The following is a 19,334-nucleotide window of genomic DNA, read 5'->3' on the forward strand; positions in this document are numbered from 1 at the left end:
TGTCTAAAGAACTTGAAAGTAAACCAGAAATAAAGGAATGATTTAGTCTTAATTAAATAAAATATTATTGCGGTATTAAGGTTTGATGTTATTGTAAAATACCTTACAACTATTGTATATGTCTTAAACTTCCTACCACTTTATAAGAAACACTATGTAATAAATAAAAAAGTATATTTAAATAGTTGTATGTCTGTATTTGTGTGAGATTGTATATTAATGCACTTTCTGCTATGTACAGTAAGTTAATTATAATCTAATTTATTGAGGCAATTACTTATAAATCTTTTGTGTCTAACTTAAGTTGATTTAATTATGCTTTTATAAAAAAAAATGTATAAAAATAATATTGTCTATAAATATAATATCTAATTTATTTATTTGGCTTGTGTATTGTATAAACTGATTCTTAGTAAAATAATAGAAGCAATAAAATGAAGTAAGTGTGTGTGCTAGTAACACAGTAAAATAAACACTGTTTATTTTTAGGCCTTGTGAAAGAATACTATATTAAAAAAGTAATGTTGCATTGCTTCCAAGTTATTGAATGCAGTTAACTACAGAATATAACAAGCAAATTTATAGCTTTTAAATGACAAAGCATGTTTTTAAAACAAAAATATAAATAATTTAAAAAACAATGTGCATGGTAATGCACATATATGCTGCATTAACTTATGATGTAAACTATTATTATTATTAACATTATTATTATTATTTAGATTTACCATGAGTCAGTAGTTAACGAAGAAAACACCATTTAAATTACTTTTAATTTTATGAACAAAAAAAAATGTTATTAAGGAACTTGTTTTAGAAATTTATTATTAAAAATTAGTGAAATGTAAAATTTTGAAAATAAATAATGTTTTTTTGAATTGCTAATTGTTTTTCATCAATATATGAAACAAAGGTAGCTTTTTCTTACTTCCTTCAATCATGTTTTTAAGTGTTTTTATATGAGGCAAGTATACCCCTCAGTGTAAGTTAAACACCCAGTTCTCATCTCAATACATTCTTTAAAAAAATTTTAAATAATTTAAAAAAATTCAACTGGAAACTTATTAAACTTATTTTAAGAATTTTGTTATGTACAACTACATTACCTTAAAATAGATTATTGTGGCCTAAAAATCATATTATGAACAAAGTAAGCCTAAAATTTTGAAACCAACTCTATCATGTGTAATGCATTGTTACATTTCCAGCGAATGTAGTATAGCTATACCAAAGGGAAGTGTAGTTATCAATTTAAAAAATGATCAAAAAATCTTTTTTTTTACATTGAGCCTCAAGAAAACATAAGAAAAAAGATTTATCACCAAAAAAAAATAATCCTAACTTTTTATATTATAGTTGTAAAAAAGAACTGTTTAACATTATCACTAAGCCCAAAATAACCATTTTTATAAGTGAATTTGTATGAACGTATTTATGTTGACCTATGTATTTGAAATTTTATAACTCTGTTTGAAGAAAGGGGTAGGGTTGTTTTGGCTAAAATAAAATTTAAAAATTTTACTGGAGCATTTTATCCAAAACCTTTTTTTAGAATAGTTGTAGATCTTTTTATCAGGATAACAAAATGGGCAAATTCTTTTTAATATTCACCCTCCCCCCAAAAAAATGACTAATTTTTTTTTTAATTTTTTAGCTATTTCATGCATCAGAAAGGAGTTAATGGGAGATTTTTACATGAGTATTTCTACCTCAATGGGCCTTTAAATGACTATAAGAAATTTTTTTCCCATTCCATTCTTATAGTTTATGGCAATGAAAAATCATTTTTTGGATTTTTTAAGTTTAAAAGCTAGGTGTATAATACCCAACGTGTTTAAAATGTGAAAGTATTAATATAGCCTTCCCAAATGTTTAGTATATTTTTTTTAAAAATTCACTCCTTCATAAAGAATCAAATTTGAATTTATTTAAAATTATGACTAACTTTTTTTTCAATATCTTTGAACAAATTTTTTTAAAATCCAGTATTGCACCGCTTTGGGATTACTTTTTTAACATTAATTTTACCCAATTACTCCCTCTGGAATAAGGGAGCTCCAAGAATCAATTTTTTTTTCACAATTTCAAATTATCATTGCCTAAAACTATTACAAAAACAAAACCCTTTCAAAAGTCACAAAAACCCTTTAATGTGGGACCAACAATTTTCAAAAAATTAAAAAAGTTTAATTTAATTAATTAAGTTTAAGTTAATTTTAAAACATATTAGTCATTAATTGTGCGGGGCCACACAATTTTGGAAAAAAGTTTTTAAAAAATGTTTATATTATTATATAATCTAAATCAAAAGGTATTATTATCAATTTTGTAATTTACTAATATTTAAAGGAGATTTTTTTAATAATTATTTTTATTTTGTATCCAATTTTATAAGAATATGAATAATGTCTAACTTAGAACATCAAGCAATTTCTGTAGATAAAAAGTTTATTTTTCAAAAAAGTTACCTAATTGTGTTGGCAATTGTTTCATAATAAGATTATCATACTTCATTTAAAAGGTAAGAATGATTGAATTGCCAAAACTTCTCAGTATAGCTGGAAAGTTTTTAGAATGAAATAATGGTTGCATGACTTGATCGGCATAGTTGGGAAAAATCATGCAATATTTTTCCAAAATGTTTTACGTGTATTGAGCAGCCTATGAAAAAATAGGCTACAAAAATATTTAATGTATATTGTTTTATGCAATATTCTTACATTGTGATTTTTGTATGTTTACAATACAATATGTTTTGATTTAATTTTCTAAGAATTTGGAATTGTTGTTATTAATACAATTGTATAAATTAAAGTTCCACTCACCAACAATTTTCAAATATATTTCCAAGAACTTTCGGAGTCCCTACTCCATCATTGGGGATTTCTTATAAGATGTTAATTCAAAATTCTTATATCATATGGGTAATTATCTTTAAATTAAAATTGTTACATTCATAATAGTCGGATTGTTATCTGATAATACTCATAAACATTTTTTGGTCAGACGTTACAGTCTTTTCTCTTATATAAAAGAGAATGTCTTGACTAATTAACTGACTCAAAATCAACGTACAACCAAAACTACTATAGGTAGACACTTGAAAATTTCAGGGTACCTTCGTGTCTTTAAGTAGGCGTGCACTAAGAAAGGATTTTGCGAAATTTTTAATTTAAGGGGTTCAAATTGGTAAAAAACTAAATTTCGTGTTAACAGCGCTATGTCTTGGACGTAAAAGCAACATACGTTATACTAAATATTTTACGATTCCATTGCAATGTTTCCGATATGTCTCCGCTATAGACTAAAAAACTACTGAACCGATTTACCGCGTAGGGAAGAAGGGAGAAAGGAAAATATCGGAAAAGGGTAATTGTGAAAAATCTAAAAAGGTAAAAGGGAAGAAGGGGGGAATGCAAAAAAGGGGAAAAGGAAAAAACGGGGAAAGGAAATGGAAAGGGAAAAGAGAAAAAAGAAAGGAGGAAGAGGATAAAATAAATTTAATTAAAATTAAATAAAATAATATTAAATTAAATTAAAAATATAAATAATTAAATTAAAATGGAATTAAAAAATTAGAATATGTAAAGCAAATAATTGAAGAAGTCAGATGCAAAAAACTGGTTGAGATTAAAAGCGTAAGTACAGCATGGAAATGAAGTAATTCATTACACCTCTCAAATAAGTAATATTAATACACCGTGTGCGCGTGAAGAGCGACAGAATGAGAGTGTGAGTGCTCCAGAAGAATGCTGTTAAATTTTACAGCTGTATTTCTCTGTTTAAAATAATGAAAAAAGTTCAATATAAACATGTGTCCGGAAAAGGCGTTGTTTTTAAATTAGGAATAACAAAGAATTTTACCATGATTTCTGCTTAGCGACAAAATGAATCTATTATTACCCTTTTATTAATACAATTCCGGGCGATGATAACGCCCAGGCGTTTATTGCCCACAAAAAAAAAATGAACCTATACCGAAATTCATCGAAAACCAACTGGAATCGGAAAACCGGGAAAGGAAGGAAAAGGGGAAAAATCGAAAGAGGTAAAAGGGTAAGAAAGGAAAAAGGGGAAACGGTGAAAAGGAAAAACGGGAAAAGGAAATGGAAAGGGAAAAGAGAAAAAAGAAAAGTGCAAAGTGGAGGGGTAAAAAAGGGAAATGGGGGAAGAGAAAGGGGAAATGGAAGTAAGGAAAGAGAAACGGGAGAAGGAAAGGAAAACGAGAGAAAACGGGATGGAAGAGCGAAGCGAACCATGACGGAAAGTGCATGTAACCATAGAGCACGGGCGAAACCACGTTGGGGATGCTAGATTTGGGATTGTAATAAATTTTTTTGTTTATCTTTATTGGACTTTTATATTGAACTATTTTAATTCATTTATAAAATGGAGTGGTCTAACAAATATTGTTCAATTTTCTTATCTTCCCTTTTTTGTTTTCCTTTATTTAAGTTTTGGGCAGCAATTCATTGTTTATCGTATTTTTCATAAAAAATTTTATTTACCGATTTATCAGGATTTAATGAAAATCTAAATATAATATCGTTGATTAAAAATTTTGTATTTATAAAAAATAAGTTTGCTATTAAAAAGCATTGCGAGTGAAGCTAATTTGAAGCTATATTGTTGGCGAAGTCGCGACAGGGTACTCTAGTTGACGTATAAATTATTTTTTTATTTCTTGACGACCGACTGTTATGAACGTAAACATTTTAATTTAAATAGATTTTGAATCTTATAAGAAATCCCTGATGATGTAGTAGCGACACCGAAAATACTTGGAAATAAATTTTAAAATTGTTGATAAGTGGAACTTTAATTTATACATTATGTTTTGCAATTGTTTACTTCCTTTACTTCGTACAAGGAAGTAAAAGAAGAAGAAAGTAAAGAAAATCTCGGTTTTCAGATTTCAGCGGAAATATTCATTTTGACCATCCCTGAATCCGTTTTGACTAGTTTCGGCGTGACATCTGCATGTATGTATCTCACATAACTTAAAAACGATTAGCCGTAGGATGGTGAAATTTTAGATTTAGGACTGTTAACATCTAGTTGTGCACTTCTCCTTCTAAATGCAATCGACTGGACCAAAAGTGTCCGCAAAAGACCAAAATCCAAAGAATTTGGATTTTGGACTTTTTCTTAACTGCAGTAATAGCCCTCATTGAGAGCTTTTCAAACTTATGTCTTAAGTAGTACTTATTTTCATTGATTCCAGAGTTATAGCCAAATAAAATTTTAATTAATGAAATATTTAGATCTTAGAAGGGGAAGACACATCGGTTCAAATCCGACTTCATCTCCATTTTTTTAACTTTTTTTTTATTTTATATATATAATAGATAATATTATTTATCTATGTAAAAGATAAAAAGATATATATGTAATAGATAATATTATTTATCTATGTAACCCATAAAATTAGTTTTTATTAATTACAATTCGTTACTTTATTTGTCATTAGAATCCCCATCTTTTGTTCAAAGATATACATCCATTTCACTTTTTGAAGTGCACATAAGACAAGTAAGGTTTTCACATTTAAGTTGTATAATTAACAATTTTTTATTTGAAATTACTTTTTTAAATATCTTTTCTACATTATGGTATGTGTGACATAAAGGATTGCAAAAACATGATACAGTTTGAAAAAATATTTAGCACACATATAAATTTTATACATATCTTATAATTTTTAACTTAACACACTCAAACAATTTAACATATACAAACATAGGAAATTTGGCAAAAACAAAATACTAAAAAAATAAACATGACATATGCTAAAATGTACTATTTGACTACAGACTTAACAGAATTTATACCATGTTAAGATCAATGATATTAACAACAGTGCTATCTGCAATATCACTGTGGTAGAGAGACCACATCATAGTCTTGAAAATATATTTTAGAAACTTATTTCTAGTTTAGTGATGTGTTTTATTATTTCATAAAAATAATTTTTTCATCTATTGGTATTAATCATATTTTTATTTAAATTTTCATATCTGATTGTTGTTTTGGGTTTATGGCATTTTCTAGGTAATTTTGTTTGTTAATTAAAAGGAACCAATATGGTTAGATTTTTAAATTTTACATTTAGTGAAAATTTGTGAATTTCCTGGAATTTGAAAAATTGTTCACCCAGTTCAAAATACAAGATAAGAATATTGGATCTGTTTCAAGTTTCTACAACATAGTGCAAGATTTCCTAGTTTCTTTTTTCAGAAAATCGGTTTGCTGTTCCAAAATACAAACAAGTTAAAAATATTTTAAAAACACCAAGGAGATAATTTTGGTATCTGCTTATGTATTTAGGCAATATAGGTTAGTACTAATTACTAATTTTTCACATTAGTACTGATATTGTTAAGTCATTTAAACATTGTATAACAAACACTCATTAAGCTTATCTTGTTTTTTATAACAAATCATTCCTTTATCTGTAGAGCATTTATTTAAGATACATAATAATAAGTTTCAGTGTGCAGACACAGGCAACTTTTAATAACAGGAAAAAATTTTGTTTATCAACTCACATTTTATGAGCAAAATGCTAGTGGCACCAGTTATCTGTCTATCTTCTGGACCGTCCCTAATCAGTTGGAGTATGTTAAATGGTTGGCAAACCCTTTGGTTTTGTTATAGTCTACTTTCATCAAGTTTTTTTGTTTATCTTTTGACCATAAATAATAGAACCTGAAGTTATTTGCATATACACAAATATAGAAGGTGAGATATTAAATGTGAGAATTTAAATACTGTGATTTGAATGGATTTCTACATTTTTAAAACTAGAGAAATAAATGAAAAAATTGAGAGTAGAATGAAGAAATGTTGTCGAGTATTATTTCAACAATGGCTCAACATTTTCAATATGCTGTTACTTACTATGACAATGAATTCTAGGAAATGAAGGACAGAAATAAAACAACTTTTTTCTCTCTTTTGTAGTCACCAATCAATTGACTGGTTTGAGCTGTTTTCCATTCCTTCCTGTTCTGTGTTAATTTTCTAACCTTATTTACTATATCCTATATATCTTCAATTACCTATTTTATACATCCCAATCTTTGTCTTGTACTATAGTTTTGACCTTCTACATGTCTCTGCATCACCAAATTAACTAAGCCTTGATGTCAAGATGTGGCTCACCAACTTTGTCTCTATGAGATTATCTTGTAAATTTTTCTACTCTCCTGGTTTATCTTAAGCCTTCTTCATTTCAATTTTTTTTTGTTTCACTTAATTTTCAACATCTCCTGTAATACTGAATTTTAAATACCTCAATTCATTTCATTCCTGTTATCAGTGTTTCACTACCACAAAATGCTCACACTAAGCCAATATTTTTAATAATTTCTTTCTAATCTTAGATCTTTATTTGATACCAGCAGGTTTTTTTACTACCTGAAAGAAAACTCTCCTTACTTGTGACAATATGATTTTGATGACTAGATTACTTTGTTCATCTTTTGAAATTTTACTTCCTTAAAAAACAAAATTCTCCGACTTCTGGTATATTGCGTTCTACTTATTGAATTCCTCATTATCTTCCTTTATGTCACATCTCATGACCTGTGTTTAATTTTTATTTACTTTCAGACAAGTTCTTTACCAGTTATAAATCCATATCATTCATTATTTTTTCTAACTCATCTTTGGTTGCTTTTTAAAAGGCCAAAATTTAGCCAAAAACCTTTTGTATTTACATTTACGGACAGAATTTTTTTGTAAATCACTGTCTTTGTGGTTTGTGAAGGAATGACTGTGTAATAGAAATAAACATCATAAGCGACAACATAATTAAAATTTTCTGTAATTTGCCTTCACAGCTGAAGGTTTTTTGGACATGTAGATTTGACTTCTGCACATAAGGGAGATTTGTTTTCTTCCTGATTGCCTTCCTCTTTATCCTATTCTTCTTTACGATCTTTGGCATCAGCAATCAAAGACATTAACTCAGCAGTCACCTTACGATAAACAAGTTTAGATAAGATTTGGTACATAACGCTGAAAATACCATGTTAGTCCCAGTACTGTTACTTCAGTATTACCGACTTAAATTGGATAAATTTACTTATTTTAAAAATACGCAACACAATGTACCTACATCGTATCAATTGGGGTAGTACTAGTACACACCATCAAACACCACAGAAGAAACTAAGAGATGCTGATATAAGCAATTAAGAAACATATATTATAATAAAAGTAGAGAGGTAAAAACTCACATCTGCCAAACACTCCCTTCATTCCTGCATACCCTACCAATTACCGTTAAAAATCACGTACGTCACCATCTCCGAATACCGTTACATATATATTTTTTTTCCTACAACCTATATCCTTATTAAGAAGTATGCACTACCTCCCTCTCATATCATAATCATTGATATTACAAAAAAAAAATAAAACACAAAATCAGACAGTTCCCTCAAAACACGCTAATAAATCATATCGACGAAGAGAAGCCGTCACCGTCATTACGCCGTCAAAGAAAAAACAGTTCCCCGTGTTGAGACACTCAGGAACAAACATACAAGTTGTGAACAAGACGCCATACGGAACGCTGTGGTCATTCGAGCCGGATCGCAACATTTTGACCAAGACACCGTACGCAACACTGTATATTTATTTGTTCACTATTACTGAAATAGTAAAAACTTTCAAATTTAAATAAGAGTTAATGACAGCTTTGGTACAGCATAACAGTTTTCTTTACAAAAGGTGATTCTAAACATAGAATCTGTAAAAGCAAGAAAACAAGCTGTGAATAGCAGTCAGCAGGCGACGCAACGATGAGATTTCAATAAGTGTTCGTCTTGTCCCTTAATGTTTTCATTATATCCATATTTTTATTCATATTGAGTGCATTGACATATTTTTTTATTCATTGATTAGTTAGGGTTTGCTAGCTGCTACCCTTGTTAGTGTACAGTAGCTGTATATCACTGGTGGTGTGGTTTTCAATGCTGAAGTAAATGTTATTCCTTTTTATCTTATTAATTAGAATAAAATAACAGAACATTAGACCAGATGTGTAAGAATTTTTTTTATATTTTCGTGAAAAAGTTTTATTATGATTGTAGTGAATTTTCAAATTAACAACTTAGTAGCAGCAGATTGAAATTTGAATTTTTTTCATACATTTTTCGTTAGTATTTAAATATGCCCCACACTTTTATTTAGCAGAAATAATCTCTAAAATTTAAGGTACTAAAAATTTAACTTTAAGGACTTGAAGGTATTAAAATTTGAAAATTTGCCTCAGGAACCCCCGTTTATTGCGGGGGGTGGATATACCATACCCTCAGACTTTTATCCTAGTTATGCCGATGCCTACAGCAATAATAAGAATTAACAAATCATCTATCTATTACAAATTTTTAATACAAAAAATGGATAACTTACTTACCTATGTCAAAATACATAATAGCTCAGAAGATTCTACTGATGCTGATGATATTTCCAAGAGTTTGTCTTGTAATTATTTCCCACATTTTTTCACATCTGCCGATTTTTCCGAGTAGGTACCTGGTTCGGTGCTCACATTCACAGAAATAAAACGTTTCAAGGCCGACGCTTGTTTTTTCCTCTCATTTTCAATTTCTAATTTCATTTTTCGGTAAAAGGATTCAGAATGCTTCTTTTTCTCTCACATTTCTGTCAAAATTCAGAAATGTAAAAACGATGTAATTACATTAATAAATTGGACAATTACAAGTACATAGATATCGTATATTTGTTGACACTGTAACCATAACCACTAACATTAAAAGAACACCAACTAAGAGGATACGCGGGACGCACTGTTGTTTCCATCGTCTAGTCTCTAGTCAAGGGCAAATGGTGAAATGGCGAGCACGTGTCTTCGTGGCCGACAAGGAATCGCCAGTTTGGGCGAATCCACTTTTCATTTTTTGGAAGCGCGGGAGGGGCGCAACACTTTATTTTCCTCAATTTTTTTACTTTTTACTTTTTTAATATAACTTATTTTATTCTTAACGGTAATTTTTACCGGTTAACAGACCCTCCGGCCTCAAAGAGACAAGGCAAGGGGTTAAAACTATTGCGTAAGTAAGTAAAATCATTATATCATACAGGTTCTTCTGTGGCAACCGCAACTTGGTACATGAAAGAGCTATGGGGACTATTATAACTTCTCGCTGAGTCCACCCTTCACGACCTGATCCGCCAAATCCTTCACAGGACAGCTTCTAAGCATATTTCTTCTGGATATCAGATGCCAGTGGTTTAGAGGACAAACAGTCCTCACATCGATGATCCATCGATGATGGATCACATCGTCACATCGATGATCCAGGTGATGTTTTCCTGTTTTTAATCACAATAATATCTGGACGATTATGGGTCACTGGCTTATCCAGGAGGACCGCGCGATCGTAATAAATCCTATAGCAGTAATTTTCCAACACGGACAGAGGAGCAAACTTGTAGTAAGGGATGGATACTTCAAGACGTCCCAGGTTCAGGGCCAGAGTCAGATGGAGAATGTGAGTCACGTTATTGTGTTGGGACGTGTATTCTTTTGGGACCAGAATCTAGCAGCCGTTAATCACGTGTTCTACAGACTCGCTTGTACTCCCACACAAACGGCAATTATCCACGACCACTGCAGGGTCCTTGATTATTTGCTTCCGATAATTAAGCGTGCTGACTACCGAATCCTGGATTGCAAACGCAAATCCCTCAGTCTCAGCAAACAATTTGGCGTTCTTCAGCCACGCAAAGGAAGCAGCAAAGTTAACCTCCTCATCCAGCACGGAGGCAGTAAATCTACCACAAAGCTCACCCACGCGCCATGCATTCATCTTCTGTCTCTCATGAGGAACCTCGTTCAGGGGGAATTAGTCATTGTCGCTAAGGCGGAGTGGGATCAGACTTTCATCTCTTCTCACCAATTCCCGATGAAGTACGCTGGATTCGCTTTGCCCTTGAAAATAGTTTCTGAGGTTCTGTAGTTGTTTCGCATGAACCTCAAGGAATCTACGACACCTCTTCCACCCTTGCTTCTGAACAAATGGAAGCGAACTGTAGAACTGCACGGGTGATGCGGCCGGTGGCCGGTGAATTCATTTTAAGAAGCCAATTAAACCCCTCAAGCTCCGCTCTCGTCCATCTCAGAACTCCGAAACTGTAGGCAACAAGTGGCACAGCGTAGTTATTGATGCTCTTTATTGTCTCCACTCAACTGCGACTTCATAAAGGCACGCACACGAGCCTTGAGACCATATGTAAGGGCCTCCTTCGCTTGGCCGTGGCTGATTCCCACATCTTGAAAGAAGCCAAGATACCCCCCCCCCACCACCACGCTGCATAGCGGTCATCACCGAAGGGGGATCCATGCACACTAAAATCACCCATTTACGACCAAACTCCTTTTCTCATAGCATTAACCCTACACTTGTCTAAGCCAAACCTCATATGTATGTCAACACTGAATTTTTCAACCAACTCTTCAAGCAGCTGGACACCCTTCTTGGTGTCAGAAAGAAGTTTTATATCATCCATGTACATGAGGTGGCTATAAGCGTATTGGCCAATTGCAAACCACTCATTGGTCGATTTTAGGATGTTGTACAGAGGGTTCAGCGCCATACAAAACCTGAGCGCACTCAGAGCATCACTTCGAAATGTGCCTAGTTGAATCACCACCTCGCCAATGGTCACGGGCTCCTTATTAGGGACGGTCAACACAAGACAGGTGCACCATTTATCCATTGCGTATCGCAGGAACCCGACGATCAAAGGGTCAACCTTATATAAAACAAACACCTCTACGAGCCAAGAATGCGGCACAGAGTCGAAGGCTTTCCTATAGTCTATATAAGCAGTATACAGATCGCACCGACTCTTTTTAGCCAAAGCAGAGAGAATACTGTCCTCTACCATCTGCTCCTTACAACTTCTGTTGTTCTTTCGACAACCCTTCTGCTCTTCCGCAATAATCTGGTGCCGCTCTAGGTGGTCAGAAATTTTGGCACACACGATAGATGTAAAAATCTTATAAATTGTTGGGAAGTAATAGGTCGGTATTTTGCAGGGTCGGCCGCAGCTAGAACAGTCTTCTCGCTAGAGAAGCTAGAACAGAAAATCATCGAGTTTCTCGGAGAAAGCGGTTTATTGGAGCGATTATGACTCATTCATTATTATGAATAATTCGTTGAAACCAATTTAATTGTGCTTCTCTTAACTGTCATTTTGTTTTCACGTGTTTTAAGTTTTGTTGGTTTTAGTGTAGTTACGAATTTATTTGAGGATGTGTTTTAATAGTTGTAGACCCTTTACACCCGTTTTGATATTTTAACGGCATTTCTTCAGAAATGGATTACAAATTCTAAGTGACAAGCGCCCTATACACCCTTGTCGCTTAATGTTTTATTGTTTTGTGACAAGTCTGTAATCTGGACGATCTGTTTGGCAAAACTGGCATTTCCCTACTCATTTTCATAGGAGGGGAGTGTTTTTAATTTGTGACAAGGGCTAATGACCATAGTAGTCGATGCCGACTATTTAAAAAAAAATAATAATAATTATACGACATTGAAGTGTTTTTTGATATTTGTGACAAAATTTTGTAATGATGGTTTTATATATTTTTTTGTAAATGGTTAGAATGTTTTTAAATGGCAAGGGCCTTTATACCCTAGCCATGTAAAGCCCCGAAAACACAACATAACAAGGTGTTTTTGAGATTTTAATAACCATTGACAAGTATATTTTTAGATGCTCTTTTTTGATATCTTAGTATATGTCAATAGGGTTTTTACAGGGAAGGAAAATAAATTTTTATTTTTTTGATGTAGAAAGACTAATGAACACAGTGGTCAATGTCCCTAAAACCTCAAAAAAATAATAATTTATTGTCATAAAACATGTACAAACGCACACTAATGTGTATAATTCAATCAATGTTTAGTGTATAATTCTATAATTCACTGTTGATTCATCAAAAAATGATAACAATTTTTAATTTCACAAAGGGAGCAGAAAGCGGGCTACATGTTTCGCAAGCCAAAACTTGCTAACGAACAGTGTTCTAACCTATATTTATCTGTAACATTTTTCTTATTTTTGGCTATAGAATCATCTCCCATGAGATTGCCGAGCAATTTGGAATCATCTGTGCATATTAGGGGAGTGTTCAATTAATTTAAGGTTATGAATTGGATACCGATATACCTGACAGTTTCTAGTTTTATAACCATATGTGAATCTAAATCAAAATCATGGGTATGATTATAGACAAACTTAATCATAATGATAACACATAAACTTAACAAAGTAAAAATTCTGAGTCATTTGTATAGTCAATTTGAATAGTTGATTAGTTTGAATTGTATTTGAATAGTTTCTTATTGGCATAAAAGAGATCTTACAATCTTCTTTTGGGCATTAAATACAAGTTCCGTCTGACTAGTTCTTTCCCGTAGTATAATATATCATCAAAATAAGCTTAATGTGTGCACAATATAATTCTATAAACATCTGCAGAGGTTGCATTTATTTAACACACTCAAGGCAAAATTTTAGAAATAATTATCCCACATTTTTTTCAAGTTAAATTTTCATCAATGTGAAGATCAAGAAACTTAAGGGTTTGTACACAGTAAATTTTATTGTTTCCCAAACTTTCAATAGAATTGCCTAAGTTGTTTTGTGTTTTAAAATTAGTAATTTTGGTTTTATTGTTATTAAGGACTATACTATTTTTTTTAAAAACAAATTATATCAACCAAAACAAATTAATTTGATTTCAGAAGTTAAATATCTTTTCTGTCCTTTAAAAGTAAAGTAATATCATCAGCATAAAAAAAAATTTGTTTCAGACTGTCTGTTGAGATACTAATGAAGACTAGTAACAGAAGAGGATCCAAGATTGAGCTGTAGCACACCAGACCTGGCTGCAATCCAATTAGAGTTATGTAGTGCTATCTTTAAAAACGACTGTGCCTACAACCTTTTAATTATTATTATACCATACCTTGTGATGTTGACACCCACAAGGGAAGGCTGAGATTTCAGATCTTCGGGGGCGTGCCGTAGGGGGTCTGTCTTAGGGCCGTTGCTTTGGCTTGTTATCACATATATGCCTAATTTAATATCGGCGGCCGAACACGATATAGCAACTCAGATGCGAACTGGCGCACAGTATACGGACGCGCTGGTACAAGCATTACTACTGCCGCGCAGATGACCGCGCAGTTCACCAACCATAGCGGCGCTGCAGCCCCACCACTTTCAGACTCCAGTAAAAGAGCGTGCACGAAAGTGAATTTTCAATTCATCGTCGACCACCACCTGGAGAAGACCATGAAGAAGAAGATGGAAGAAAACAGAAGAAGTTCCCTGGCCGGCTCAACGTGGAACCTCCCGGCGGAGCAGCAGGCTTGGCCGGCCCGCCGAGGGAGCCGCTGGACGCGGACGCTACCTTCCCGCTCCAGCTCCAGCTCGCCGGGCTTCAATCGCCCTGGCTGGCGGACTCAGCAGCAGTAGCCGGCCCAGCGTGGGATCGCTCGGGCAGAACCGCCTCGGACGCGCCGGCGAGGGACGACCGACGCGGACCCGACACTGCGGGGCTCTGGGGGCTACCACTACCACGCTGAAGTGGGAACCCAACTGCCGCTGAAGGAAAGCCCAGTTGGACTTCAATGGACAAGCCGCAAATCCCCGACTTCACCGGAGACCCGGACCCAACAGCTCTTCTCAGAGCTAACACAAAAAACGGTCATTTTCAGGGCCACCACAAGGTTATGAATTACGAGCCGTTGAAGCCATTCGATGACAACAGCCCTTCTCAGGGCTACCATAAGGTTAGTGATTACAGCGAGCTGTCGAAGCCTATCAACGACAAAAGCGGCTCTTTTCAAGGCTACCATAAGGTTAGTAAGTGCCACGTGCCGTCGAAGCTATTCGGCGACAGGTTCCTGGTCTATGATGGCACCCTGCGGCTTCCTTTGCTGGCTGCAACTGAAAGTGTGGCGTACGCTGACGACCTGGCCGTTCTGGTCAGCGGCAGGTCTGAGGCTGAGTTGGAAGAAAGGGGAAACACGGCCTTATATGCGATCGGAGATTGAAATCGGGGACAGGACTGGAACTATCCCCACAGAAATTTGTATATATCACACTAACGTTAGAAGAACGGTGGGCAGAATAAACCTCATGCTAGGGGACAGTTGCTATTAAAGAGAGACATGATAAAGTACCTGGGGATACAGATCGACAAATCATGTAAATTTAGTCAACACGTAATAGACAGTTGCTACGATGGTATGGCGAAGAGTGAGACCGAGGCTAATGTAATGGAGACATGGCGTAAAAGATGAATGACTGGAAATGATGCAGCCAGGACAAGGAGATTAATCACAAACTTAGACATGCGGACGAAAAAGAAACATGGTAATATCAATTTTTATACTCAGAAATGCTTTCCGGCCATGGAACGTTTGAACATTACCTCAATCGATTTGGCAAACGGGACTGTCCATGCTGCATGTTTTGCGACAAAGAGGACATAGCGGAGCACACCATATTTATGTGTGCACAATGGCATCTTTGTTAGACTCAAGCAGGCATCGACAGATTAAGACCCGAAAACCTGGTGTCCTTCATGTTGTCCTCAGAAGAGAACTGAAGGGCCTTTGACAAGGATGCTATGAAGGTGTTACGCGCTATAAAGTAGGGAAGGGCGGACATCTCGATTCCCCCCCCCCCCCACCGAGGGGAGAAGATCCCACCTCGTAGCGTGTCCGATCGCTACACCAACCCCTCCGTCCCTAGTCAGTAGTGGCTTTAACGGAGGACATCTTCTCGCCCTCAAGCTGATTGCGCACCACAGCTTTCAGTTCAGGCCCCGCAGAGATGCCACCGATGCAGATGCCCCGAGGGACATCTGCATCGGTAAAGTTCACCCCGAGATACTTTTACGTGTTTATGCCTTCAGAAAGAAGACAACGGACACCTGCAGCTACCACGTCGCCCTCAGGAACTAAGCTAGAACCCTAACCGCGGAATGAAGACCCCGCGCCTAGTCCTAACTATTAAAGAGCCAATTTACTGAATGTCTCAGATGTGAGCTAACAGCCTCTATAACAAACTTTCCCACTAAAAAGTTTCACACAGCGAAATTTAGACCTAGTTCCCTTAAGAACCCCGCTTATTACTCAAAGTGAGTTTCTATCTGACTCCGCTCCGGTCCGCCCGGGAGAGGAGAATAAACGCCTACTCCCGCACAGCTCCATCGCGGAGTCCCGCGTGACATTCACCATCTTTCGCAAACCGCCGTCAAGACGCCCCTGCATACCACCGAAGCAGTACCTAGAGACGCCCCGCCGACAGTATCGTTAGCTCATAAATGCCCTCGTCGGAGCGCGACCGCACTTCCGGGTAAGGATAACCATGCCCGTTGGCAGCGGTAGCAACCCCGCCGACAGCTTAATTCCAATACAAGACACCAATTACATCTAACCGAGGCACGCTGCCTTAAGCGCCTACCTTCGGCCAGTCAACTGCCCAGGCGGGTGCCTAGCCACCCAGGTTCCTATTACCTACTAAATCCCTTCGGCAGTCCTGCTCAGGGCGAGGAAGCGAAGGAAGCCAGCAACTATAGTCCACACTCTACGAGCCCTCCAGTTGACTCGTAGATCCAAAACAGAATTTACTCTCTCGAGTTCCCTAGTAACTCTGGTACGCTCAGCTTCGTACCGGGGACATATGTGTAGGACATGGTCCACGGTGTCATCGACCCTACAGTCCGGACAGAAGCTGGAATCGACCAACCTAAACCTAGCCAATTTATCCCTAAAGGCACCATGTCCAGAGAGGAACTGCGTAGTGTGCCAATTGGGGGATACCCAGCTAACCGCTCGCAACTCTCTAACATTGGGGAATATACCATGCGTATAACGACCAGTCAAAGAAGTATTCCACCTATCTTGCCAAGAGTCGAAACCTTGGTCTTCAATCTCACGCATACGCCCAGAAGTAAGAAGGCCTCCTTTCTTTGCAACATACCGCTGGCTACGTTCCGTAGCCGAAATATCCACAGGTTTGATGCCAGCGATCACAGTTACTGGCTCTCGCGAGACGGTCCTGTAACCACCGACAACCACTAACAAAAGAAGACGCTGGGCTCGTAATAGAATGTCCCTATAACATTGGTATCGCAAACGATGAGCCCAGACGGGCGCAGCGTACAACATAATGGCCTCGCAAACACCTTTTTAAAGAATCCGCATGGTACGGAAATTCAACTCCCAATCGGGATGGACCACTCTACGGACGCCGAAGAAAGCATCAACTGCCTTCTTCACCACATAATGCAGGTGCTCCTTGAAGAGAAGCCTCTCATTTAGGGGTAACACCCAGATACTTTTGAAGGGTGACATACCTAATTGAACGGCCGTCCATCACAACCCGCGGATGACGAGTTGCAGCTAGACGGCCCTTCAAAAACATCATAGTGGTTTTCTCCGCACTGAAAACATCTTATGCTGAAGACTCCACAACCGCAAAACCCTGCATGCCTGTGCCGCTCTGAGCTCAATCTCAGCACACGAACCACCCTCAACCAGCAGCAGCCCATCGTCGGCATAAGCCACAACGCGACAGCCACCGGGCAAACGTAGCCGCATGAGAGAGTCAAACTCGATGGTCCAGACGAGTGGACCTAATACACTGCCCTGTGGACATCCTTTTGACAGGGTCTTTCCTACTTGCGAACTGCCGTAACGAAGGACAACAGTTCTTTTGCTGAAGTAACTCGAGAGAGTCCTAATTTCATCCCGCGTGCAACCACACTTCTGCAATTGAAACAAGGCAGAGGGCCACCACAAGTTATTAAATGCCCCGGATATGTCCAAGAAGACACCGAGTACATATTTGCACTCACTGCCTGAAGCCAGATCCAGGACCCTAAGAATCGCGTCCTCTGTACTCTTACCGGGTCTAAAGCCATACTGGTCGTCCATCAGCATGTGATTCGAAGTTAGCCTACTATTAATGCGGAGGTAAAGTACCTTCTCGAAAACTTTTCCAACAACTGGTAAGAGCGTCAGAGGACGGTAAGAAGAACTAACGGTGGGGTCCTTGTCGCCACCTTTGAATAATAACTTCAAAATTCCACGCTTCCAGCAAGCCGGGAAATACCCAGCGAATAAGCACCTATTGAACGCCCTAGTCAATGGGCCAAGAATTACAGGCAGGGTGCGAACAAGGAGCTCCACCGTAATACCATCATATCCGGGGGCTTTGTTCCTAGCCAGGCTACAGATTACTTGGCGGACTTCCGCCTCAGTAATCCCCGAAGACACAGAGTCTGTATTGAAACCCACAACCGCCGCTCGAACTCTCCGGTGATACGAGGTCTCACCAACCTCGGTATCATCGGGGAGCAGATCGTCCATCAGAAGAGATAGAACCCGATCTTCTTTACGAGTGAACACCCGCATCCTGGCCGCAAGAATGTTAGAAAACTTGGGCCAATCCGCCCGCCTGTGCAAGAAGCGCCCCTGCTGAACAGGGGCGTCCGCCCTAAAGACATCACGCAGCCTACCTATCCAATCAAAAACTATGAACCGATGATCGCTTTCGCAATCATCAACTACAGACCAGTTCAGAATCCTACCAGGGATATCCTTACCTATGGTAACATCAATGTTGGTACCAAGGAAGGTCCTCCGCAATCCCACCATGCCGGCGAAGGTAGCCAACTCGCCGGCGACATTGAACACCTCAAAAATGGAAGGGCGAACAGCCCCATCCGTGAGGGCCGGTATGCTTAGATGTGCTGGTTCCACCCACCGGGTTGATCTAGTGGTGAACGCGTCTTCCCAAATTAGCTGATTTGGAAGTCGAGAGTCCCAGCGTTCAAGTCCTAGTAAAGTCAATTATTTTTACACGGATTTGAATACTAGATCGTGGATACCGGTGTTCTTTGGTTTAAATTAACCACACATCTCAGGAGAATGGTCGAACTGAGACTCCACGTGACTACACTTCATTTACACTCATACATATCATCCTCAGTCATCCGCTGAAGTATTATCTGAAAGGTAATTACTGGAGGCTAAACAGGTAAAAGAAAAAAAAAGGTCTGCCGGTTCCGATGAGCAGGTGGGGACTCCAGGGCTAGAGTAGGTCAGGGGTAAAATTAAACCCGAGAACCGGCCGTCGTGCAGGACCCAGGAACGACATAGTCGGGCCTGGTTACCCCCTCCCGGGGATTAGAGGCAGGCAAAATAAAGATCCGATCGGAGGGGGGCCGAACTGCCGTGCCGTTTTTACTGCCGGTGGGCGGGGAG

Source organism: Lycorma delicatula, chromosome 1 (genome assembly GCF_047948215.1).
Source record: "Lycorma delicatula isolate Av1 chromosome 1, ASM4794821v1, whole genome shotgun sequence".
Taxonomy (NCBI): Eukaryota; Metazoa; Arthropoda; class Insecta; order Hemiptera; family Fulgoridae; genus Lycorma; species Lycorma delicatula.